General features: G+C 44.9%; 1 protein-coding gene and 1 pseudogene across 5 annotated transcripts in view; both read right to left on the bottom strand.

Annotated features, from left to right (window-relative positions):
- The window catches only part of PAQR8 (progestin and adipoQ receptor family member 8), a 44,588-nt gene extending 18,331 nt beyond the window's left edge, over positions 1-26,257 (bottom strand). Inside the window, exons 1-2 of one of the 4 annotated variants that reach the window (XM_086369059.1) lie at positions 25,908-26,064; positions 8,781-8,865 (exon numbers count right to left, since the gene is read on the bottom strand). The gene's annotated coding sequence lies outside the window, so the exon portion shown is untranslated. Of the gene's footprint in view, positions 1-8,672; positions 8,866-25,776 lie in introns of all 4 variants that reach the window. The other 3 variants (XM_086369058.1, XM_086369057.1, XM_086369060.1) reach the window with 3 other exon arrangements.
- On the bottom strand, positions 6,349-8,169 carry LOC147346957 (translation machinery-associated protein 7 pseudogene; annotated as a pseudogene). The gene has a single exon (XR_015152050.1). The product of XR_015152050.1 is annotated as a translation machinery-associated protein 7 pseudogene (transcript).
- Positions 26,258-27,606: the final 1,349 nt, after the last annotated feature.

Here is a 27,606-nt window from a genome sequence, read left to right as displayed (position 1 = left end):
CTGCAGGCTGGTACACTGTCCCAGTTAGATTCCTATGATAACCTCTTAACTGATCTTCTTATGTCCTCCAACCTCTGGCCACAGTTTCATCTTATTTGATTTGGCTAAAGTTCTATGCTCACAAAGCCACTAGCTTTATTCTCTGCCAAATAAAGCTCACACCCATAATGCAGCCAGTCAAAATCTTCCCTGCCTTGATCCTCACCCTCAACATTATCCACTGCTGATTTCATGCAGAATGAAACAGATCAGAGTGAAGAGAACAGAACCTGTCAGAGTGCACCCCACACATTAAGGATAAATACTGCCATGAAACTCCTGGTTCCTAATATAATCTCTTACGACTGCTACTGCTGCTAAGTCGCTTCAGTCGTGTCCGACTCTGTGAGACCCCAGAGACGGCAGCCCACCAGGCTCCCCCGTCCCTGGGATTCTCCAGGCAAGAACACTGGAGTGGGTTGCCATTTCCTTCTCTAATGCATGAAAGTGAAAAGTGAAAGGGAAGTCACTCAGCCGTGTCCGACTCTAGCGACCCCATGGACTGCAGCCTACCAGGCTCCTCCGTCCATGGGATTTTCCAGGCAAAAGTACTGGAGTGGGGTGCTATTGCCTTCTCCGAATCTCTTATGAAGGGTCAGGCTATACGAAGGGTCAGGCTAATGTTTGAAAACCACTGATCTCTGTACCATTAGCTATTCCCAAACGTGCCCTGTGATTTTCTCTTTCATTTTGAAATTACAAAATGCTTGGCGTACAAGAGAAAAGTATAGAGGATGATACGACAAACAACTGCTTGTCAAATCTTGTGTCATATTAAGATTCAAAAATATATATACACGATCCAGAGAAAACTCTAATTTGAAAGGACACTTTCATCCCAATGTTCATAGCAGCAAAACCTATTTATAATAGCTGGGACGTGGAAGTAACCTAAGTGTCCATCAACAGGCAAATGGATAAAGAAGATGTGGTACACATATATAACGGAATACTACTCAGCCATAAAAAGAATGAAATAATGCCATTTGCATCAACAGGGGGTAGACCTAGAGAGATGACACTAAGTAAGTCAGAAAGAGAAAGACAAATACCCTACAATATTACTTATAGGTGGAATCTAAAATGAGCTTATTTATGAAACAGACGCCCAGACATAGAAACAAATTTACGGTTACCAAAGGGGAAAAGGGGTAGGTGAAGGATAAATTAGGAGTTTTGGATCAGCAGATACAAACCAGTATATATGAAATAAAAACAAAGTCTTACTGTATAGCATGGGGAACTACATTCAATATCCTGTAATAAACCATAATGGAAAAAAATATTAAAAAGAATATGAGTGTGTATATATATATGTATCTAAATTACTTTGCTGTACAGAAGAAACTAACACAACACTGTACGTCAATTATACTTCAATTAAATGTATAAATGCATGTATATAAATATGTCACTACGTATGTGTTTTTTGTGTGTGCATATATACATATATATAGATGACTGTGTATACACATATGACAGGGAAGCCTGGTGTGCTGCAGTCCATGGGGTCGCAAAGAGTTGGATACAACTGAGTGACTGAACAACAACAAATAGATCATCTATGTCTACCAAACAGGTAACTGAGATCTAGCGTCCTGTAATCACTCATTCCTTTCCTCCTTTCCTCCCTCCCCAGCAGCAGGCACTACACACTAAATTTGGTGTTTTTCATTCCCACTAATGTTTTCATATGAAAATATTGAGATTATAAAAGTATATAACTACCTGTAATGATTAATTTTAAAAACACAAAATTAAAAATCCATAAATGATATATATATAGGGGTTTTTTAATCTTTATATAAACTTTGCACCTAATGTTCTGCAGCCTTCTTTCTTAATTTAATGTTTTGTGTTTTTCCCATGTTAATTGCTATGTGACTCTCTGATTCATTTTCTCTGCTGAATATTTTCCAATGTATTTGTCCCTCCTCCTATGGACAGACAGACAGGTTATTTCCTTTATTTGCTGTGACAAACAAGGCTGCAGTGTGGTCTTCTTGACAAGGCTGCAGTGTGTGCCTGGAAGGGGATTTCTTTTCAGTCAATCCTAAAGGTAATCAACCCTGCATATTTACTGGAAGGACTGATGCTGAAGCTCCAATACTCTGGCCACCTGATGCAAGGAACTGACTCATTGGAAAAGACCCTGATGCTGGGAGAGATAGAAGGCAGGAAGAGAAGGGGGTGACAGAGGATGACATGGTTGGATGGCATCACTGACTCAATGGACATGAGTTTGAACAAACTGTGGAAGATAGTGAAGGACAGGGAAGTTTGGCATGCTGCAGTCCATGGGGTCGCAAAGCGTTGGACATGACTGAGCAACCGAACAACTTCAGGTCTTGGGCCAAACTGTTCCCTTTACCTGGAAGGGCCTCCTCCCTATCTCTACCTCTGAAAACCTCACTCATCCCTAAAGTCACTTCTCAGAGGCTGATTCCTTCCGTGCCCTTCCAATCCACTGGGTCAAAGCAAAACCCCTTCTGCCACCTGCAGTTTGTGTCACAAAGTGATGCCATCACATACTTGTCCTGGGGTGGTTTGGGTACTTCTCCTATATCCCTAGCAGGCCTTATGAACAAGCACTGTCTCACATGACCTTAAGTCCATTTCCTTCACTTAGAGCCTGGCACATATATCTGTCTGGAGTGAACCCTCAGTGAATGAACACGGAGTCCACCGAGCTTGTTTTCCTTCTTTTGGTACTAAGTACTGCTCTCAGCGCTTCCCAGGTGGCTAAGTGGTAAAGAATCCACCAGCCGATACAGGATATGCAGGTTCAATCTGGGTCAGGAGGATCCCCTAGAGAAGGAAATGGCAACTCACTCCAGTATTCTTGCCTGGGAAATCCAAAGGACAGAGGAGCCTGGCGGGTCATAGTCCATGGGGTAGCAAAAGAGTTGGACATGACTTAGTGGCTAAACAACAACAACTGCTCTCAGCGTGGGATGACACATATCTAATGACAACAGTCTGCTGTATTCCTGTGCCTTTCCCCACAAGGGCAAAGAGAAGCCTGTCTCTACCATCTACATGCTGCGTTGGGAGAAGCCGGGCACTCTCAGCTTGATAACCACCTGGGGGCAGATGCCTGTAGGCAGCTGTGCGTGCGCACTCGAGTGCACTCAGTCATTCAGTCAGGTCTGACTCTTTGTGACCCCATGGAATGTAGCTCACCAGGCTCCTCCATCTATGGAATTCTCCAGGCAAGAATACTGGAGTGGGTTGCCATTCCTTCTCCAGGGGATCTTCCTGACCCAAGGATCAAACCTGCACTGCAGGCAGATTCTTTACCACTGAACCATCAGGGAAGCCCTCTGTAGACAGCTGCTTCTGCATAAAGATCAAGGGGAGAAATCTTCCTCCTCTTCAAAGCACCCAAGATATTACATTTATGCCAAAAATTTTGTAAGAATTTTGTTCAGGGAGTTCCCTGGTGGCAGTAGTTAGGATTCCAGGCTTTCATTGCCATGGCCCAAGTTCAATACCTGGTTGGAGAACTGAGATCCTGTAAGCCACGTAGGGTGGCAAAAAAAAAAAAAGTATTTTGTTCAGAACTTAAAGCAAACTGAAGGCAGATAAGATTGTTACCAAAATACAGGGTGGGGTTTAGCAGGGGTCAGTTTCTGAGCTCGGTGCTGTGCCTTTTCAGCCAACAGATGCTCATTGCCATCGTGTAGGCAGCAGGTCATACAAGATGTCTGCTCCTCTTTTCTTTACCAGGCCCCTGTGACCTTAGCAATGATCCTGCAACTTTAGGCTGGGGAGAGAGTCACAAACAGCAAGTGTGTTTTCAATGGCTGCTGGCGTGGCTTCAGAATCCTCAGCCAGGGCCAGGATTGTGGGGGTGAAGGTGCCGGTCCACCTGCAGACGTTCATCATCCCCTCATCCCTCCAAGTTCAGTGCAATGGAGATGAGGGCATGGTAACAGACTTCTTCCTGATTCCAAAGTAGAGATTCGTGCTCATTGTACTTCTCAGTTAGGCATGGGAAAGGTTAAAACAGGAGATGTGAAAAAATCAGTTCAAGAATCCAATGCTGCAAGCCTCTTTCCATTTTTTCAGAAGTTCAAAGTAGTGACTTACATGATGGCAAGTTGATACCTGTGTATACCAGCCTCATAAATTAGTAATATAACATGTCCAGCTCACAGGACTTTTAGAAACAGCTCACTATTCCATGCCATATGACCTACCAAACAGAGAAAAACAGAACAAGTACTCTCAAGCTGGCCTGCTTCTATTTGGATTGACAGAAATGTCAGCTGAAGCTCTGAAAATCCAAGTCTTATGGAGTTTAAAGCTCAGAAACAGGCTAAACAACAACATGCAAACTTAGGTGTAACTATAAAAAATCAAACTCCTGACTGTTGTTTGGAGGTTATGGGGTTTGTAGAAAGGGCCAAGAACAACCAATTCTCTTTACTGTAATATAACCTCAAGTCTCAGATGACATCTGATTATAATCTGTGCAAACTGCTACCTGAGTGCCTGTTTTTCCAATTGAGTTGAAATGCGCATGTCCACAGTTTCTGCGTCAGCTGCCCACCGTCCCCGCCCCCCCCCCCCCCAGTGCTGTGAATTTTACAGACACACACCAGGTGATCATCGCCTGGGTCTTGCCACACACCACCTGTGGGCCCTGGATGATTTAAACATCCATTGTATCACAGCTGAGAGACAGACAATGCCTTCCAGGCCTCGCTCAAATCTCATCTTCTTATGGAGGTGCAAATGAAAAAATGTTGCCTGCCATTCCAGTAAACAATGAATGCTGCCCACCATCAAGCCAACAGCCACTGCAGCTGCCCCCAACGGTGCATCCTGAGGGCAATTCAGGGTGGAGAGAACAGGTTTCTGGCCCTACAAAGTTTAAGATGCACATCTAAGGAATAATTTCAATGAGTGCAAAGGGTCTTGTCTCTTCCCAAAGATAGAAAAGCACTAAAATCATTAACTCGAGATATCTATTTTCTGTGACTAACAGTAACCTTTGATGTTCAATCACATGTTATGTTTTCAGCAAGAACTCCTATATAGCCTGGCTCCAGGGAATCCCCCTTAGGGTCTTTCAAAAGCATTTGCTGAGTGCTGTGCTTTTTAAAAATTTTTTTAAATTTAAAATTTTTATGTGCTGTTATTTTTTTTAATTTATTTTTAATTAGAGGATAATTGCTCTACAGTGTTGTTGGTTTCTGCTGTACAACAATGTGAATGAACCATCAGTATACATAGGTCCCCTCCCTCCTACCCACCCCCATCCCATCCCTCTAGGTTGTCACAGAGCACCAGGTCGAGCTCCCTGTGTCACACAGCAACCTCCCACTCACTAGCTAGCTATTTTATACATGGTAATGTATGTTTCAGCGCTGCTCTCTCAATTCGTCCCGCCATCTCCTTCTTCCCCTGCTATGCCCACAAGTCTGTTGTCCGTGTCTGCTATTTCTGAAGCACCTGGAATTTATTTTGTTTTTGACAGCTCACAAGAAATCCATAAGAAATAAGGAGGGAACCCTAGTACACAGAAAACTTAGTCATTAACTGGAATGAGGCATATTCAATGTCCATATGGTATCTCTGCTCAGCTATAACAAATATACCTCAAAATGAACACAACCAACCAAATGAACACAACCAACAACAGGTTTGGTCTCTTCCCTAAACCTATTTCTGTCCCATGTTCCTTGTTCCTGTTCAGTAAATAGCTTCACCAGGTGCTCAAGTCAGAAACCAGAGATATATTTTTTTCCTCATCTCACTCCTCTTTATCTAGTTGCCAATAATTATTATTGAGGGTAGGAGGAGAATGGGGTGACAGAGGATGAGATGGTTGGATAGCATCACTGATTCAATGGATATAAGTGTGAGCAAACTCTGCGAGATAGTGAAGGACAGGGAAGTCCGGTGTGCTGCAGTCCATAAAGTCTCAACGAGTTGGACAAGACTTCGTGACTGAACAACAATGACTCATATACGGAGCATTTATTCTATGCTGGGCACCATTCTAAGTTCTTTGCATATTATTAACTCACAATCACTACTTACCACTCTATGGAATGGGATCTGTTCTTTCTACCTGTTGTACAGATGACAAAAGAGGTTAAGAGTCCACCCAGTCAGGAAGTAGTGGAGCCAGAACCCAGAACCACGTAGGCTCACTTGAGAGGCCATGTCCGGAATGTCTGCACTATTCAGGAAATGATTTCTGTCTCAACTTCATTTATTCAAAGTGAAAAAGTGAAGTCGTGTCCGACTCTTTGCGACCCATGGACCACAGCCTACCAGGATCCTCCGTCCATGGGATTTTCTTTCTTTTTTTTTTTTTTTCTTACAAAAGTTTATTCTTAAATGTACAATAGGTTCCAAGACAACACTTCATTCTAGCTATAGGTGGCAACAGATATTACAGCAGGGAATCCAGGTGTTTAATCAGGAATGGAACTAAGGGTCATCATTGCTTCAGGCACAAGGAACAGCTTACTTTTTGCCAGATTTCTTAATTCCACCGGTGGCCAGGGGGCCTTTCCCCGTGGCCTTTGCTTTTAGCTCCTCAAGTTTCTTCTGCTCCTCCTGCTTCTGCTTGAATGCCTTATCTTCCTCGTCCATCTCCTTGGCTTGCTTCTTGGGCTGCTTCAGGGGCTTCTTCTTGCCACCTTCGCGGCCCGACACGGCGCCTGCCACCCCTTCCCCAGACCCTGCCACCGGACCGTCCATGGGATTTTCCAGGCAAGAGTGCTGGAGTGGATTGCCATTTCCTTCTCCAGGGGATCTTCCTGACCTAGGGTTCGAACCCGGGTATCCCGAATCGTAGGCAGACGCTTTACCATCTGAGCCTTCTAAAATGCTGCCGCTGCTGCTGCTAAGTCGCTTTAGTAGTGTCCGACTCTGTGCGACCCCATAGACGGCAACCTACCAGGCTCCCCCGTTCTCCAGGCAAGAACACTGGAGTGGGTTGCCATTGCCTTCTCCTTCTAAAATGCATTAGTCCCTAAATGTGGAAGCAATAATTTTGATAATCAGAACTGTCCAGGTCCTTCATCTTCTGGATGCCAGTGGTCCTGATGCGGCTTGGGTAACGGAAGTACCGATGCTCAAGAAGATTGGACCATGTCTGCAGTGAACCTAGGGCTTTATTGGGAGGTTGTTCTTAAATAAAAGTTCTAACAGGACCTAATTTACTTGTGTTTTGATGTTTTTCCTTCAAAGTGGAATATGTCAGTAAGTATTAGTTTAACTGAAGACTTGATTAATCAAAGCTACATGGAAGCAGGTACACTGTCATTAATACCAACAAGGCACTTCCACTCTAAACACCATTAAGAAACAGACAACTCTTCCCTCTTGGAGGCTGTATTGATGTCGGAGGCAAAGTAAGCTGGAAAGCAGAAGGCCCAAATCCTCTCCTCAAATTAAATGAATCACATACTTAAAAATAAACCACAATCCTTCTGGCACTAGTAGCGCCATCTGTAAACTGAGAATGCTAAAGGCCAATGACTTGATATTTCTGAATTAAAGTTGAAAAAAAAAAAAAGAATGTCATTACAAGCTTAAGACAAGATAAATATGGGTCTAGAAAGTGTCACTTTCAAGTTTTAAGTTTACTCAGTATCTAATAACCAATTATATAAGCCCACCATCCGGTCAGCATTCAAATGAGATGATTTTAAACTCCAAGGAGTGCGTTCTCAAGTCCCAGGGTGCCAATAGAAAACAAAAGCCACAATACCAGCCAGAAGCTATTCGAGCAAGTTCCACAGATCATATGGTCTTGGCCAGAGACAAGCACTTATTGTTGTGAGAAAACTCAAGGTCAGCACAGTACTTGCAGTTCCACTGCCCCATGCTCCCTTACACAAAGGATCCTAGTTATCTACTGAGAAGTTGCAATTATTCCCCAGCTTGCCATTTCAGCCTTACAGGCCACTTCTCCCACTCCAGAGAATTCAGCTAGTTTGGACATTCCTGAATAACAACCCCAAATAATGTTTGTTTTCTGGCTTACTTTTATATGACATCCTAAAAGATGGAAAAGGCTTCCCTGGTGACTAGTAAAGAATCCACCTGTAATGCAGGAGAACACCCGCAATGCAGAAGACACATGGGTTTGATTCCTGGGTTGGGAAGATCTTCTGGAGAAGGAGCTGGCAACCCACTCCAGTATTCTTGCCTGAGAAATCCCCAGGACAGAGGAGACTGGTGGGCTACAGTTCATGGTATCTCAAAGAGTCGGACACGACTTAGTGACTAAACCACCAACCAACAAAAGATGGAGAAAGCAAAAAATAATAGTGTGTGTATGCTCACTTGTGTCCGACTCTTGTGACTCCATGGGCTATAGCATGCCAGGCTCCTCTGTTTGTGGAATTTCCCAGGCAAGAATACTGTAGTGGGTTGCCATTTCCTTCTCCAGTGGATCTTCCTAACCCAGAGACTGAACCTGTGTCTCTTGTGCCTCCTGCATTGGCAGGCAGGTTCTTTGCCATTGCGCCACCTAGGAAGCCCAAAATAGTAAGCTAGAAGAGATTTCAGCTTAAGTGTGATTTTTAGATAAGCATTGCCAGATAAAAGTACACAGTTAAGAGGAGAAGGATTCTAAATCCAGCCTGATTTTTTTAAAGAAATACCTTTAAAATACTCGGCCAGTGTAGTGCTTTCTTTGCTCTATAAGTTTCACCCCCTTTCCCTTCTTTTGCTCTCAGTAGCCAGCCGAGACTTCTGAAATGGAGAAGTACCTCTGCTGGTCTTTGCTGGTCCTTCACAATGAGCTCTTTCTTGCAAAAAAAGACTTTTCTTGACTTTTTCTTGTAAAAGAATGTGCTGTGGATTAAAACAAGAGAAAATCACACTTGTGCACACCAGCCTGATCCTAACCACCGAGAGAGCAGCTTGGCCTCTTCTGTTAATCTTCCTGGAGGTAGCCAGGTCTGCAGCGGTAGGCCAGTCCATTATCTATAATATGATCATAAATACTTATCACCTCTTCTGTCAAAGAAGTCCCATTGCTTCATAGGCATTATCTTAACACCCTCCAAATGTCTTCAAAAGGATGTTAGTCAGCTGAGAGTGAGTTAATTATAAATAGGCACTAAGTTTCTCCTTCTTGCATCTCATTAAACTACAAGAAATCTCAATTCAGCTTAATATTAATACAACTGCTCTATTGGATTAGCAACTCCTAAATGACAGGCTGTGGGATCCCATTTCCTTTATATTCCCCGGTGGGCATTAAACATTCTAGTTCTCCATAAAAAGGATGACTTTAATTAGTCTCACTGACTCACCAACCAAACTACAAACCCAATGCACAAGCCCACTACGGGTCAGAAAGGGAGAGTCAGCACCTCCAATTCCTCTGTGAACCATCAGGGTTAAAACATTTCCCTGTCATCTGTTTTCCAGAAAGGGTTTAGTGTTCTTGAGTGGTAACACATTCCCTCCCTTTGATCTGATTTTTGGGGAAAGAGGAGAGCTGGTCCTATCTGTTAAAGACCTAATGTGACCCATTTTAGTCTGGGAAGGGCTTTAAAGATCACTTACTTAGGAAAGGGCAAATAGGTGTCAACCCTTGGTAACTGGCTTCCTGGGGTCCTGCACTGAGAGGCACCCCTCCCCCCGACCTCACCAGTGAGCTCCAGGGAAGCTGCTGTGACCCAGGTACAAGTCTGCCACCAACCCCGGGCTCAGGAGGGGGCCAGGGCACAAAGCCATGTATTTGCCATCCCTGAGCTGATTGTATGACAAAGAGCTAGCAATTCCTAGTCTACTGTTTTCCTTAATTTAGTTTTTCAAAAAGTAGAAGTCACAGCAGTCATAAAAAAAAGAAAAAAAACAATATTTATGTTTTTGCAACAACAGTTTTAAGGAAAATAGATGTTCCCTGAAAAAGACACTGGCAGAGGTCCTCACTGGTGTTCCTAGAGACAGTCAAAGGCAGAATTTCTAGACACATCTTCACCTACACCCTGACAAGGACCACCACCGAGAGCCTCATGGGTGAGAGGACTGAGAAGGACTGGGGGGTTCTTCTGTGGTTCCTGGCTTCTGCTATTAGACTGCACAGGGATCAGGGAAAGAAAAGAAACAGATTTGAGAATCACTTAAAAGGGAGCGATTCCTGGACTTCCCTGGTGGTACAGTGGATAAGAATCCGCCTGTCAATGTAGGGACACGGGTTCGATCCCTGGTCTGGGAAGATTCCACATGCCATGGAGCAACTAAGGCCTACTCATATCACAACTGCTGAGCCCGTGTGGTGCAACTGCTGAGGCCAGTGCTCCTAGAGCCTGTGCTCTGCAACAAGAGAAGCCACCACGATGAGAAGCCCGCGCACTGCAATGAGTAGCCCCCGCTCGCCACAGCTAGAGAAAAGCCTGCAAAGCAATGAAGACCCAGTGCAACCAAAAATTAATAAAAATTTTTAAAAAGATGTAAAAAAAAAAAAAGTGATTCCCAAAGCCAAAGAAAAGTATTAAACAGAAAAATCAATGTGATGCTCATTTTGATAGGGGGAATAATGGAGAATCAGTTTCTTGAACTTGAGCTAGCAAAGCTCTTAGATCAGTCAGTCAATAGTATTCACATGTTTTCTGCTCTGTTCTTAACACTGATGGACCAAATGGGCACACACAAGGCAAATGACATGGTTCCTTTCCCCGCAAGCTTATATAATCTCTCTGCCTCTCCCCTGCGGTGGGTTTGGGCGCCAGAGGCCAGGTCAGGCCTCTGGAGAGCAGCTGGCCTCCCAACATCTACTCTGTGTTGTCAGCCAACTGCTCCCAGGTGAGAGGAACGTTTTTGGCAGCAGCCGTAGTACACAGCAGGCAAGAGACCTTAAGAAAAGGCAAGGGAGAGGAGGCAGGCATGTGATTCTGGAGACAAATAAACACAATTAGCTATGCTAGAAACAAACTGAAAAGACTCAGTGGGAAGGCTGATTCCTTCTGCCAAGAGAGAAAAACCAAAGGAAAATTCATTTTAAAAGAAACCTTTTACTTCCCCTTGGCAGCCAGAGCACCATGACAATCATATTTTCTGTGAAGTCCTTTTCATTATGGGCTTTTCCACCCTTTCAAACACCAGCACAATCAAGGTTTTTGACTGCTTTATCAGTCTTGCTGCCCAAAGAGAATCCATGAATATTTCAGGTCGATCCTTTCATACCTGGAGATGACAATTATAAGACTTTCACAGCCGTTCTGTCCCTGTGTACCTAAATAGACCCTACCTGTAACAATGACTGGGTGATTGAATTCATAGAAATCAATAGTGTTGTCCCTAGGGGTCTATTTTTCCACTTCCAGAATCCAATCCTGTAGTGGAGGATTAGCTACAGCAGAGGGGTCTAATGGCTACCCTAACAGGATATGGTGTTTAATAGGACAGGCCCTGGAGTTAGGCAACTTGGATTTGAATCCTGACTCTGCCTTGGATGACCTTGCTGCTAAGTCACTTCAGTCATGTCCGACCCTTAGCGACCCCATGGACTGTAGCCCACCAGGCTGCTCCATCCATGGGATTCCCCAGGCAAGAGTACTGGAGTGGGGTGACATTGCCTTCTGCTGTGTTCACCTGCTGCTGCTGCTGCTAAGTCGCTTCAGTTGTGTCTGACTCTGTGCGACCCCATAGACTGCAGCCCACCAGGCTCCCCCATCCCTGGGATTCTCCAGGCAAGAACACTGGAGTGGGTTGCCATTTCCTTCTCCAATGCATGAAAGTGAAAAGTGAAAGTGAAGTCGCTCAGTCGTGTCCTACTCTTAGCGACCCCATGGACTGCAGCCTGCCAGGCTCCTCCGTCCATGGGATTTTCCAGGCAAGAGTACTAGAGTGGGGTGCCATTGCCTTCTCCATGCATGACCTTGGGAATATAATTTAACCTCCTTGTGCCTCACTGTCTTCACCTATAAAATAAGGATATGGAGGTACCTGACTAACAGGGTTGTTGACATTTAAAGAATTACGATAAAAGAGCCCTCATCTTTTAGAAATCCATTCTGAAATGCTCACAGATCATGATATGATGGCTGGGGTTTGCTTCAAAATTGTCTGGAGGTAAGGTGTATGCAGAGAAGTTGGCCATGAGTTGGTAACTGTTGAAGCTGCGGGATGGTTGCACATGGAGGTATATTCTACCATTCTATCCGCCTCTGCCGGAAATGTTCCATAATAGTAAGTTTAAGAGAGAGGGATGATAGTACAGATAAAAACTGCTAGCAAACATGTGCTCAACTAATGCGATCTGCCCTAGATCAGAGGAAGCCTCGAGGCTGTCATTCCCAGGTCCAAAAGACAGGGATGCCTGCCTCGCTAGAGACATGGGTGGGCTCTGGGACAAGCAAGGTGGCGGGTCAGGGGGTTGCAGCTGAGATCTTCACTGTCACTCTAGGCTACCCATTATTGCCCAGCATTTTCATTATCAAACCTGTTTGTGTTTTTTTTTTGGCTGCACTGTGAAGCATGTGGGATCTTAGTTCCGTACCGCCTGCAGTAGCAGTGCCAAGTCTTAACCACTGAGGATGTGTTGTGTGTGTTTTAGTCATTAAGTCGTGTCCGACTCTTGCGATCCCATGGACTGTGCCTGCCAGGCTCCTCTGTCCATGGGATTCTCCAGGCAAGAATACTAAAGTCGGTTGCTATTTCCTTCTCCGGGGGATCTTCCTGACCCAGGAATTGAACCCGGGTCTAGTCAAGGCTATGGTTTTTCCCGTGGTCATGTATGGATGTGAGAGTTGGACTGTGAAGAAAGCTGAGCACTGAAGAATTGATGCTTTTCAACTGTGGTGTTGGAGAAGACTCTTGAGAGTCCCTTGGACTGCAAGGAGATCCAACCAGTCCATCCTAAAGGAGATCAGTCCTGGGTGTTCATTGGAAGGACTGATGCTGAAGCTGAAACTCCAATACTTTGGCCACCTGATGCAAAGAGTTGACTCATTGGAAAAGACCCTGATGCTGGGAGGGATTGGGGGCAGGAGGAGAAGGGGACGACAGAGGATGAGATGGTTGGATGGCATCACCGACTCGATGGACATGAGTTTGCGTGAACTCTGGGAGTTGGTGATGAACAGGGAGGCCTAGCATGCTGTGATTCATGGGGTTGCAAAGAGTTGGACACAACTGACTGACTGAAATGAACTGGACTGAACTGAACTCCTGCATTGCAGACAGATGATTTACCAACTGAGCTATGAGGGAAGCCCAACCACCAGGGAAGTCCCATCATACTTGTGTCAAAGTGATCATTATTAGTCTTCCATGCTTTGAAAGTAAGTCAACCACATCCATTCAATGATTCATGACCCTGTATCATTTAGTCAGTTACACCTAATCTCAGGTTAGAGTTTAGAAGAGCTGGCAGGTGGCTCCAAATGAAGCTACTATCACCTGAGCTAAAAGCAAAGGATTGCCAAGTTTTGATGGTCTGTGCAGCTATTTGACACACACATATGTGGCTTTGTAGGCATAGGAAATCATGAAAAAAAGCTGGATGCACCACCCCGAGACCCTGCCCCCTGCCCCCAGAGCCAATGCTTCCAGTAGGTTCAAGGAACCACATATATAAATTTAGCAACTCCCACCTTCTGGAATCTGTTATATAGGGTGATGAACTGAGCAGACAGGAAATCCCACCCTGGACCCATTCCAGGCTATAGAAGCTTTGTAAAGGAGCCCTAAATTAAACACAAACTCATCTGCCACAGGCCCTTTCACAAATAACGAATCTATAACCAGCTCTGACACTTTCTAACTATAGTGACCTTGGGCGAGCCACTTCCTTTCTTTTTCTCATTGGTAAACTGGGATCTCTCTCTCCTAAATTTGTTTCAAGCAGTAGAGACAACGTAAAGAAACACTGCACTGCACAATGCCTGGCACATAGGAATCTTCAATAGAGTAGGTATTCATCAAAATAGTAGGTATTTTGTGTTTCAGTATGCCTTCACACACATGAGCGTATTATTATTATTACATCCTGTGGAATTAGGTTAATGTATCTAGACACAATGGTCCTCCAGGCCATGAGACACATCACAGTCACATAACTGTAAACAGTCTAATATTTTCTTTTTCTTTCATGGGACAAAATTGTGCATGCACTTCATGAATTAATCTGAACCTCTTCAGCACAATGAGATCTGACGAATCCGTTTCTACCTGCTGAAATGCTGCCCAGTTTCAATGAAATTCTTGGCACTTTATACCTGAACCTGTCTGTCTGGGTGACATTCTACAACTGCAGCCAATTCCAATCCCAGCATGAGTCCATGCGTGAAACTAACTAATGCCACTTTATAAAGTGCTCAGGGTTCCTGGCAACTCAAGAGAACAATATTGATGCCCTCATCTTGCTTAAGTGCAGGAACAGCAAGCTAAGATTGAACTCCTGGAATGAATCCTTTGGACAGGGTGAAATACACCATGGAGAATTTAAATTTTCTAATTCAAGAGCCATTACACTCAACATTGATTTTTACATCCTCCTCTTTTTTTCTTCCATAATTTATACAAGCAGTTTGAGTCTAAAAGGAAAATGAGATTTTACCAACAAAGTTTTATTTCTCACAAAAAGTATGACCTACAGGCAACATTTAGCAGAGTATTTCTATTCCATCTTCAAGTGGTTTGGGGAACAGTAGCCCTCTCCCAGTTTCTGTGCTACGGATTGATCTTGAACCTCTTGGGAAATTCTCTTAGCCTCCAGAGAGCAGGTGCTAAGAATAGGGCAAATACATAGCTTCAGGTTACTGGTGAAAAGCAACAATTATCTGTTCCTTAAAAATTAGGATGGGGGTGGGTCAGGAGCCTTCCTTCGTGGTCCAGTGGCTAAGACTCTGTACTCCTGATCCAGGGGGCCTGGGTTGAATCCCTGGTCAGGGAAGTAGATCCCACATGCTGATTAAAGACCCTGCATGCTGAAACTAAGACCCACAAATGCCAAATAAATAAATAAAAATACTTTTAAAAAAGAATTGAGTTTTTTCTTGCTTGCTTTTCTTAATTCTGGACTACATCACCATAAGTGGAAATAAATGTCACTGCCCTTAACGCTAATATCTCAAGACCAACCCTTAAACTCTTAAATCAATAACCCTAGCTCTGATTGCCTTTAGGTTCTTACAGTCCCAGGAACCAGCTCAGCCTGGAAAGTGGGGAGAACTTGACTCTTCTCTGGGTGTGCTTGTCTTGAAACCTTGACATCTTCCATTACCTTTATTATAGATGACCATTCTTCATAATCATCATTAATTCACTCATTCAACAAACACTGGTCTGCTGAGGTATGGAGTCCTTCTCACATAAGAGAAAAGGGACAGTTTATTAGTTATCTAGATGGCTTGGAGCTTGTACCCTCCCAGACACTCCGAGGACACACCCTGAGCCCCAGGCTTAACTCAACCTGATCATCCAACCCAGGTGACTTCCAGCAGAATGTGGTTCCCCACCTTTGGGGAACTGGGGTTCTGAATGTCATGTGGGCTAACGTGAGGTCTTGTTCTTCCATGCTAAGCTCCTGAGTACAACCAACTGTCTGTACTTCTGTTTACACATGGCCTGAGCTTTGTTTCAGCTCTGTGCTCAGGTATGAGAAAGCCTTGAGGAATCCTTTCCCCACCTGCTTCTGAAGCACAGCATCCTCCCTTAAGTACTCACCTCCAAACTGTAACCTCCACAAGGGCGGGGACTGCATCTGAGTTCAGCATTCCATCTTTACCCGTGTTCAGCATGGACCCCAGCCCTGGTAAGGCTTTAATACTGATAAATGAGTGAGTGGATAAATAAACAAATGAACAAAATAGCCTTTGCTTCCCAGACTACTGGGAAGTCTATCCAATCTCACTCCACAGGGTCAGTCTTCAGGTTCCTTCTCAGCTAGAACTACCAGGCCAGACCCAAGGATGGCCTAACCCACAGGTTGCTCAAGGGTCAACTCTATGTTTCCTGGTATCAGTAGGTGTTCAGTCAATAGTTATTTTGATGCATTATTTGAAGTTGCATCAAGGCCATGCTCCAACTACATCAGAAGAGACAGAAAGATGTGGTGGACAGAGCCCTGTAGCAGTAATCAGAAGTCCTGGGTTTGAGTCCATGTTGCCCCTTTTCTCACTGTGACTTTGACAAATTTCTCTTCTCTCCAGCCCCAGGTTTCCTTCATCTGTATGAAAGAATCAATATAATGATATCTGCGTTCCATGGCTCACAGAGTGACTGCAGAAGTTGTATTTGACAAGGTATATAAAAGCAGTTAGAAAACTGTCTAGCAGAAACACATACAGAAATATTTCAAGAGGCAATTTGCCAACATTAATTAAATACCTCTAAGGCTCTAAAATAAAGTTTTCAAACTTTTTTGACTACAGCCCTTTGGAAAGAACATATTTTACATCACAAGCAAGTGATACATTCATCATAAAATAAACATTTAACAAAACACTACTTATGTTACTCTCATTTTTAGTTTGGCTCTCTTTTCTTTCGTTTTCCTCTCTCTTTCTTCCTTTTTCTTAAATGCAGGTCATTAATTTCACAAGGCATGGTTCTGAATCTCAGGAGCATCTTAAAAAATGTGATGCCCTAGCCCTCCCCACTGAGAGTCTGAATCAACTGTCTTGGGTGGGGCCTGGGCATCTGAATTCTTAGAAAGCCCCAGGTACTTCTATTGTACAGCCAGGACTGAGAACCACAGAACTGATGGTTTCTAGCTCACAGCTGAAAAACCACTCCATTTGTTTACTTCTGGGTCTGCTAAACACTCTCGGAATGTCATCCCACCCCCATCCCGCTGAGGCGCCTCTGGTTGCTTGAATGGACCACTCACTCCTCTGGCTCAAAGTGCAAAGGAAAAACAGCAAAGCAGGAAGGTCAAAGTGGGGCCTGAGCTTCATGGGCGGCCTCCTCTGTCCTCCCCAGATGGCCAAGAAGGCCCACGAAGAGCAAAACCGGCAGCGGACTTGGAGTATTTCATTAAAAGTGAAGGGACCCGCCAAGAACTTTTGCTTGAGTAGAAGAGGCTAAGAAAAAGTAAAGAGAAACTGCCAGACACCAGGGCTGCTCACAGTAGAGGAAGTTGTGCCTGTGCAGAGATAGGGGTCCCAGTAGAGCCCAGAAGACAAGGTGGGAGGTGTGGGGTGGGGGGAGGACTTCACCACCTAGCCTTCTCCTCCTTCCACGTGTGGAGGAGGAAACAGAGCTCCTCCAGCCTCAGCTCATCTCTGCCCCCAGAAAACAGGTCCAAAGCACTGCCCTGCTCACCTGGTTGGAGGCAACTGCAGCCCACTGCCAGCAGAACCAGAATGCAGAAGGAACCACAGACACAGGTAGTTCTGTGTCCCTGCCCTACCTACTCTAGGACACATGGATGGGATCAGGAAACCTGACCTGGATCTGTGCACCATGGGTGCAAAGCCAAAGCTATGTCTTTGATGCATAGTCCCTGGACTGACTAACCAGACATTATACTAAGAGTTACCATTTACTGGGCAACTCTGTGAGCTAAGTATTTTATATACACTATCCCATCTAATTGAACAACAGCATTTCAGACCTGCATTTTTAAGGAGCTCAGCCAGGGTCATTCTAGGATGCTAACACCGGTTGGTCCCCACTCCAGATCCCTTAATCTAGTTCAGGATCTCTCAGCACTACTGCCATTTGAAATGAAAATGAAAGTCGCTCAGTCATGTCCAACTCTTTGTGAACCCGTGAACTATATAGCCCATGGAACTGTCCACACCAGAATGCTGGAGTGGGTTCCCTTCTCCAGGGGATCTTCCCAACCCAGGGATCGAATCCAGGTCTCCCACATTGCAGGCGGATTCTTTACCAGTTAAGCCACCAGGGAAGCCCAAGAATACTGGAGGGAGTAGCCTATCCCTTCTCCAGTGGATCTTCCCAACCCCAGGAATTGAACTGGGGTCTCCTGCATTGCAGGGGGATTCTTTACAAGCTGAGCTACCTGGAAAATTCTTTGCTGTGAAGGGCTGTTGCATGCATTATACAACATCTAGCAGCATTTCTGGCCTCTACCCATTAGATGCCAGTAACATCTCTCTCCTTTCCAGCTATGAAAATCAAAAATATCTCTGCTGCTGCTGCTGCTGCTAAGTCGCTTCAGTCGTGTCCAACTCTGTGCCACCCCACAGACAGCAGCCCACCAGGCTCCCCCGTCCCTGGGATTCTCCAGGCAAGAATACTGGAGTGGGTTGCCATTTCCTTCTCCAGTGCATGAAAGTGAAAAGTGAAAGGAAGTCGCTCAGTCGTGTCCGACTCTTCACGACCCCATGGACTGCAGCCTACCAGGCTCCTCTGCCCATGGGATTTTCCAGGCAAGAGTACTGGAGTGGGTTGCCATTGCCTTCTCTGAAAAATATCTCTAGACATTGTCAAATATCCTGGCAGCCTGGGGGTGAAAGGGATGTAAAATCGTTGCCCATGCTCCTTATTAAGAATACCTGCTCTAATCTCAACCACCCTGCGGTACTGTTTTCCTGGGTGTGAACTACCATTCAGAACACAGACAGAGCAAAGGCCAAATGCCATTATAGAAGGGATAAACAACAAAAATAGCCCCATCCTACAGTTATACAGTGGCCCCTCAGTGTCTATGGGGATTGCTTCCAGGATCCTCCTGGCATACCAAAATCTGTGCATGCTCAAGTCCTTTATATACAATGGCACAGTATTTGCATGTAACCTACCCACATCCACCCACATACTTTAAAACATCTCTAGATTACTTATATTACCTAATACAATGTAAATGTTATGTGAATAGCTGTAAATACAAGGTAACTGTTTTGTGTAAAATAAATGCTGTGTAAGTAGTTGCCTGGGCATGACAAGTTCAAGTTTTGTTTTCTGGAACTTTCTGGGATTTTTCTTTTAACTTTTTGTTTTGTATTGGGATATAGCCTATTAACAATGCTGTGATAGTTTTAGGTGAACTGAGAAGGGATTTAGCCATACATTGGAAAAGACTACGATGCTGGGAGGGATTGGGGGCAGGAGGAAAAGGGGACAACAGAGGATGAGATGGCTGGATGGCATCACCGACTCAATGGACATGAGTTTGAGTGAACTCTGGGAGATGGTGATGGACAGGGAGGCCTGGAATGCTGCGATTCATGGGGTCACAAAGAGTCGGACACGACTGAGCGACTGAACTGAACTGATACATGTATTCATGCTCCCCCCAAATTCCCCTGGGATTTTTTTTTTCCCTGACTATTTTCTGACATTTATTTCAACTGACATTTTAAGGCTAGACAAGAAAAATTTAAACAAAAACATTTTCTCTGACCTTTGGCCTCCTCCCTCCCATCCACTGGTCATTGTATATCTGCATTATGCATTAACCGGATTCCCCAATGGCAGAAATCCCTGCTCAATCAGAAAGATCACTTGTGCTTCTTCTGGCAGTCACACAACTCTTTAGAAAACATTACTTTGTCAATCTTTAAGAAGTCATGATAACCCACCTTCATCTTCTACCTGTAGACATCTTTGGTGAGCTTTATGTACAATACCAATATATCATTTGCCTTAAATATAGCAACTGGTATAGAATAGACTGGTCAGAGAACCTGGGGAGATATTGGGTCACATCTAATGGAAGCTCTTCACTTAGATACTTACTTATGACCTTATTAATGCCACTAGCTGCATTACTTGTATTCTTCCTATTGAATAAGATGATTGTTTCTTGCATGACCAAATATGTGGCCAAAGGTCTGGTAAAATTAATGATGATTCAGTTCAGTTCAGTCGCTCAGTCGTGTCTGACTCTTTGCAACCCCATGAACCACAGCACGCCAGGCCTCCCTATCCATCACCAACTCCCGGAGTCCACCCAAACCCATGTCCATGGAGTCGGTGATGCCATCCAACCATCTCATCCTCTGTCGTCCCTTCTCCTCCTGCCCTCAATCTTTCCCAGCATCAGGGTCTTTTCAAATGAGTCAGCTCTTTGCATCAGGTGGCCAAAGTATTGAAGTTTCAGCTTCAACATCAGTCCTTCCAATGAACACCCAGGACTGATCTCCTTTAGGATGGACTGGTTGGATCTCCTTGCAGTCCAAGGAAGCCTCAAGCATCTTCTCCAACACCACAGTTCAAAAGCATCAATTCTGCGCTCAGCTTTCTTTACAGTCCAACTCTTACATCCATACATGACCACTGGAAAAACCATAGTCTTGACTTGACGGACCTTTGTTGACTAGGTGACTTGAAATGATTGACGAAATATACAATTCTATAAGATCGATGATTATAATAGTGTAACTCTAGATGTGGGAAGAAGCAACAAGAGGAAACCATTTCCTGGACAATATTACAGGCTGGCCAGAGGCTCTGGCTACTGTTAACAGAGTCTTGTCCACCAAGAGCACATTGAGAAGCCTATCAAAGAAATCCTTGCCCAACCTGGGAAGGAGCGTTCCTGGCATCATGAGACAAAGTGGTCACAAAATGCCTCCCAAATCATGGTCGAAACTAAGACTGAAAAGGAGGGGATTGTAAAAATAATGTTGTCCATCATCAATTCTACAAGGATTAAGTCATCAGCCACTTTGGTCACTGATCTATGCAGTACACCTCAAAAGGAATTCAGGGCAAAGATCAGGATTAGGCATTTTGTGCTACAGAACAACAGAAATTGACCCTCAGGTGGTTAAGATATTTTCAGGAGAAAATTTTATGAATCCAGCTTCTAGAATCTTCCCATACTTACAGGGCACTAAAACCATCAACTAAGACACCTATTTCTTGCAGATAGCAATAACTCTACCAAGATGTGTGCTTTGATTGGATGTACCCCCTTCTCCAAAGTCACATCTAGACTGGCCACAACCTTCACCTCTTTGGAACAGTTCTCAGACCTCTCTGAGAGACTGTCTCCCAGGTTATAATCCTCAGGTTGGTTTGAATAAAATGTTCCATTTCTTTCTTAGCTTGACTATGGATTAATTTTTTCATTGACATTTCCATCCTCGGTTGGTTGAACCTGATGATGCAGACTCCATCCCCCACACCAGCCCCCATAGAGAAGGCAGACTGTCTATCACTTTACAATTCACTAAGTAATTTTAGAGCCCTTATTTCCTTTTATGGCATCTGAGTACATAGTAGGATCTAATCCTGAAAGAATCTATCCATAACAAAAAATATAAACACTATTGAGAGATCCATATATTTAGCCTTCTCCAAGAAATTGAGGGAAAGGAACATATAGTGAAATTCATATTAACCCTTAGCCTTGTAAGCCATTAGGAGAAAAAAAAACCCCAACAATTCTCGCTAATGTATTGTCCTAAGTAAGAGGGCACATTATGTGAACTTCTGGGGGAGAAAATCTGTTCCTTATACCTCGTCTCCTGCACATACTTCACTGAAACACAGAGAATTCTCACTAAATGTTGAACATTTCATGAAACAGCTATTTCATAGTAACCATAAATTATTTCATTAAAATTAAGGTAAAATTAACTGAATATAATAAAATTCATAAATTTGCAAAAACTGACTGTTGGTATTTATGAAAGAACTGAGAATGCAGTGCCAGGTTCTTCCTCTCTACCACTAAAAAAAAAAAAAAAAACAGAACAGAACAAAACTCCAATTTAACTGAAACAAACGTTCTCCAGAATCATCCGTTTCAATATATGCCAAGAGAACTAGAGCTATGTTGTTAGAATAATATTTCATTGGATCAGGAAGAAAATTATAGGAGAAGCTTTTAAACAATTTTCCTTCAGCTTTTTACCAAACTGCTACACCTAAAACACACTCAAAACTGGACTTTTCATATTTTAAAATATGTGTATGCTCGGTTGCTAATTCGCGTCAGACTCTTTGCAACCCCATGGACTATAGCCCACCAGGTTCCTCTGACCAAGGGATTTTCCAGGCAAGAATACTGGAGTGGGTTGCCATTTCCTTCTCCAGGGGATCTTTCCGACCCAGGGATTAAACTGGAGTCTCCTGCTTGGCAGGTGGATCCTTTACCTCTGGGAAGCCCAATAGGAATTCAAAATAAAGTAGCTAGCTATGGTTGCTGTTAAGGTCACTCTTAAAACACTCCTGAGAGGACAGGTTCATTTGCAAAGCCCAGCCAAAGGGACTATCATTACTTGGACATTATAAATTTTTACATGGCTTAAAAGGAATTATAATACAAAACGATCAATAAGCACTCTTAATAACGCAAAGAGCTAGACTCTATGGAGCACTGATTATGTAGGGACACTGATCTCAGGGTTATACACACACAAATCGTACTTCATCTTCATCACAGCCCCATGAGGTACCTGCTCATCACATCTTCATGTTAGGGTAAGAAAATGGAGGCCAAAAGAGATGAGTAATTTGTCCAAGATCACAGTTAAATCAAGATTCAAGCTATGGCTGTATTGAAACTTCAGGTTATACAACCTGAGGGGGGAAAATAGAATTTAGGGAAACAAAGGCAGAAATGGGATATGTTGATTTTTCATGCTATGTGCTATGGAATCCCAAAACTAAAATGGATTTTCAGATATCATTCTCTTCCCCTTGACTCTATATAGATCTTTTCACATAAAAACTTAGGTATCAGGCAATGATACCTAATTACCAATATTACCTATTGGTAATGCCCAATAGGGTAAGTGACTTTCTGACTACCTTTTTTGCTGGAAAAAACAAGTCTTTTGTTCATTTTGCTTTCGGTAAAAAATACAAGGGGATGGAAACTGCCTGGTACAGAGGACATGGAAGGGGAAAAGAAAGGCTGATTTTCTCCAGCCCTATAAGCTATGAGGTGTTGGTGCATGTTAAGTCACCTCAGTCGTGTCTGACTCTTTGCAACCCTATGGATTGTAGCCCGCATGCTCCTCTGTTCATGGGATTCTCCAAGCAAGAATACTGGAGTGGGTTGCTGTGCCCTCCTCCAGGGGCTCTTTCTGACCCAGGGATGGAACCTGAGTCTCTTTTATCTCCGGCATTGGCAGGCAGGTTCTTTACCACTAGCACCACCTGGGAAGCCCCCAAACCATAAGGTACGACAGAGTATAACACTCTGTGCTCAGTTGCTGCTGTGTCCGACTCTTTGCGACCCCATGGACTGTAGCTCAGCAGGTTCCTCTGTCCATGGGATCTCCCAGGCAAGAATACTGGAGTGGGTTGCCATTTCCTCCTCTAGCACCAGTTCTGCTTTTTTTTTTACACATGCACCAGAGCGCAAACAATCAAATGAAGGCTGTATTTCAAAGCAACTACTTTACAATCCTAAACACATACTCTTTACTGGATGACCCCTGTAGAACTGCTAGCCCTTCAAGAGGACTTTCATTACTTTAATGGACACACTTCCTATAACAACCCCAATTCTCCACCAAAGTTGGCTCCACACAAGCGTTTGGCTGTTTCCCAACTGCGGAAGGTTTGCCATCACAGAGGCAATTCAGTCAACGTGTTGCCAACTCTGAAGGCAACTCCAAAGCAGGGCTCCAAAATTATTCTCGGCAATGACAGCATCACTAGAATTAGTACACAGCTTGCCACGATGAGGGGTGAGAAAGAAAGGGTGAAACACGAATTTATTTGAATGTATAAATACTTAGGTACTTATTCTAACATTTGGATAAAGAATTGGAAGAATCAGCTAGCTATATGTCCAAGTGGATAAATATGCTACCGCAATAATGATAATGCAGATTTTGGTGCAAGGTTCTGACCACCCTCTGATGGAAAAAAACTTGTCCTGAAATGACACCTGTGAAATTGAATAGATCACTTTACCGTTAACTTGCATACTTATTGATGAGCTTTCCTCTGCATGAAGAAAAAAAAAAATGGGCCCAACATATTAAAAAGTGAAAAGTGAAAATGTTATTCGCTAAGTTGTGTATAGTGTACAACTCTTTGTGAACTCATGGACTGTAGCCTGTCAGGCTCCTCTGTCCATGGGATTTCCCAGGCAAGAATAATGGAGTGGGTAGCTATCCCTTTCTCTAGGGAATCTTCCTCACCCAGGGATCAAACCCAGATCTCCTGCATTGCAGGCAGATTCTTTACCATCTGAGCCAAATACTAGATGCCAAAAGTCTTTGGTCCTCCCAGGAAGCTCGAATCTCAGTGTATACTAGAGGATGGACCTATATCTACAGCAGAAAAGAAAAGGAGTAGAGCCCATTCCCTCCCCCTCTCGCTGCCCCTTAAAGCCCAGGAACCTCCTCAGGGAGAAATCTACTTAACAGGATTCCCAAGGCCCTAGGTCTTCCTGAATTAGTTGTTATATCAAATAATTAAGGTAATTACCACCCATAATTAACCATATAGAATACATTAATATAAGATGTCAATATTATTTAACTAGTAAAAGAGAGCCAGACACCTAAGACAAACAACAGGGGGGAAAAAACAAGAAGATAAACCAGACAGTGCGTTGGTCATTTGTTTATATTCAGACAGACTCTAGAATGCCATTCCCTGAGGTCCTGAGTAGGCTAGCGCCCCACCAGGTGACCTGGTCAAGGGTGCAGCAACTCAGGGGTGGGTCCAGGCTGTGGACATCCTAAGAGGGCAGTCAAGGGCAGTCCACCTTCCATGCAGGTAACTCCTTTTCACTCCACTAAAGGGAGCCCTCGCCAACAGAAGCAATCCAAAAGTGTAATACTCATGTTTACTAGACCGTGGAATGCAATGCATTTGTGGGCGGTTAGTTTGTATGTGTGTACGCTGAAACCTTCCTGATTTTCCTTCAGTTTTTACTCAGAAACAACCTCTCACAAAGTACAAAAGAGGAGGAAGCAAGCAGCACATGTGGATCTAAAAATTACACACACTTTTATTATGAGTTACACACACACACACAGGTAGAGCTTACCTATACAATTTGAAAACTCACTCCAGAGCTATTCTGATCTATAAGCCCAGACTCTTTTCATCGGATCCCTGGGCAAAATCACTTCTAACCCAGCTCAGAAATATGAGATGCAACCCTAAGCCTGTCCAGTCCACAGGTCTCCCTTTTGTGAGTCTGTGCCTGAGGGCCACAGATGCTTAGGGCACTGCGGTGCCCACGCAGGTCTGCCAGGTGCGCCCCTCTCCGGTCCCCCTGCCTAATTTGCCAACACTGCTCGCTAGGTGGAGGGTCCCTACCCAACCTCGTCCAGGGTGGCCCTTCCTGCTCCCTTGAGAGGATGTCCTCTTGAGATGGCCATGACCCCACCGAGTGGGCTGCGTCCCCTAGGCCGAGATGTTCCCTGAGTGCCCGCCCTACAGCTCCGCGGGTCACCTCGGACCCCCGCCGCGGCGTTCTAGCTCTCCAATCCCGCATCCTCCAGAACAGAACCCCGGATTCTCCGCACAGCTCCGCTACCTGCACCCGCCCTCTCGGCGAAACCCCCTCCATCCTTCCCCGGAGAAGTCACTCGCGTCGCCCCACCCTCCCCTGTCCGGGGCTCCCCTCCCTGGGGCTTCTCTCCTGCCCCGCCCGCCTAGGCTTCCTCTCTCCGCACTCCCTTCCCGGGTTCTGCTCCCCTCCGCCCTACGGAGGGCGCCCCGAGAAGGCCGACTGGGCAGCCCTCATTCCGCACCCCTGGGGACCTCTCCAATCTCAGGATCCTAACCCCGTAGTCCTCCAGGATCGGGTTTCGGGACGCCCCAACTTCGAGTTCCTGACCCTCTGCCTCGCCTTCAGGGCTCCTGGACGCCCCAGCACCGGGGGCATGTTGACTCCCCACCCCCGGGCTCCTCTACCTCGCGATGCTCCTCCGGGGGCCCCCACAGTCGCGATCTTGACATCTCGGTGCTTGCGCCCTGGGGCTCCCCAACAGCCGGGTCCTGACCCGCCTCCCTCCGCGCACCGCGCCGCCAGCCCAGGGACTCACCGGCAGCGGCGGCCGAGCCCGTGCACGCAGCCCAGCCCGCACTCCCGGCCCAAGATCCCGCTCCCAGCTTCCTGCAGGCGGCGGTGACTGCGGCCAGCGCGGGTCGGAGGAGCGGCGAGGAAGAGGGGCCAGCCGGGGGCGGGCTCCGCCCGGCTCCGCCCCTTCCCGGCCCGGGGGCGGGATGCGCAGACCCGCGCACCCACCGCCGCCGCGGGTGTTGCCGGCGAGGAAGTTGACTTACGCCTCTTCCTTCCAGCCGGGGGTCAGGCCCGCAAGGCCCCCTTTCGGCGGCTGAAGGCCCGAGGAGACAGGAGAAAAAGAGACTAGTCAGCCGCTGTCCTGGTCTTTCCGGGGGTGGGGGTTGGGGGGGCACTGCAGAAGTCTTTCCGGAGGGGGAAAAGCAACACAACCTTCTCCTTTTAAGACAGAATCCAGTCTACTCTTAAGCACTCAAATCTGCACATTCAGGGTCACTCTGCCCATGAAATCATGTTATGACTTGCCGAGGAGGGAGACTGTCGACACACACTTTCACACCCCTGAGACCCATCCTCGAAGGACTCCCCTATGACACGCTCCATACAAATACACCTCTTACACTGACAGGCCGTCACCCACTTCTATACCCCCATCTCCTCTAGCAGGTTCCGATAAGCATGACCTACGTCCACAAGGGACGGAGTGGAGGTGGTCAGAAGAGGAATTTCCACGTTTGGTCCTCCCCAGACTTGTCCTCTTCCTGCATTGCTGTCCATGTTTTACCATAAGGAAAATTACACCTAAGATATTGGAGCACAGGGGAGCATGGTGGTCCGGTGGTTAAGACTCCTTGCTCCTAATGCAGGGGGGCGGGATACATCCTTGGTCAGGAAACTAGATCCCACATGCCACAACTAAGACCTGGTGCAGTCAAAAAAAAAAAAAAAGAAGAAGAAGAAAGAAAGAAAATAGGAGCAATTAACAAATCAAACTGGCTTTGCTGTTAAAAAATCAGTCATTATCATTATCTGGACAAAAAAAATAGAGACTCATCAGATCCTGGGAAGATGACCTGCACTAGTGTTACTTTAAGAGATTCCTTTAATTCACTTCATGACTCTGTTGAGACAGGCAGGTCCGACTCCTGTCTGTTGAAACCTGGCACTTTTCCATTATATACCCTATGAAACCACCTAGATGTAGAATCTAAAAAAAATACAAAGTATTTGCAAAACAGAAACAGACTCACAGGCATAGAAAACAGACTTGTTCTGGATAGGTGTATGGGATTAAGGGATTCAAACTACTATGTGTAAAAATAGATAAGTAATAAAGATATGCTGTATAGCACAGGAAATTATAGCCATTATCTTATAATAACTTATAATGGAATAAATTCTGCAAAGATACTTAATCACTATGCTGTATGCCTGAAACAAATGTAATATTGTAAATCAACTGTACTTCAATTTAAAGAATTGAGATCAAACTAAAAAGATATAATAAAACTTGCTTTCCTAAATATACATAACATTAAATTTAAAACATTTTAATTGTGGTAAAATATGCATAATATCCCTGGAGGAGGGACTGGAAACCCACTCCAGTATTCTTGCCTGGAGAATTCCAAAGGCAGAGGAACCTAGAGGGCTACAGTCCATAGGGTTGCAGAGTCAGACAGGACTGAATCAGTGTAACACCTCATGCATAATATAAAATT

This window comes from Bos grunniens, chromosome 23, assembly GCF_055505025.1.
Source record: "Bos grunniens cultivar Pamir isolate PY7600 chromosome 23, Bosgru_T2T1.0, whole genome shotgun sequence".
In the NCBI taxonomy this organism is placed as follows: domain Eukaryota; kingdom Metazoa; phylum Chordata; class Mammalia; order Artiodactyla; family Bovidae; genus Bos; species Bos grunniens.
This window is presented reverse-complemented; position numbering and strand designations above follow the sequence as displayed.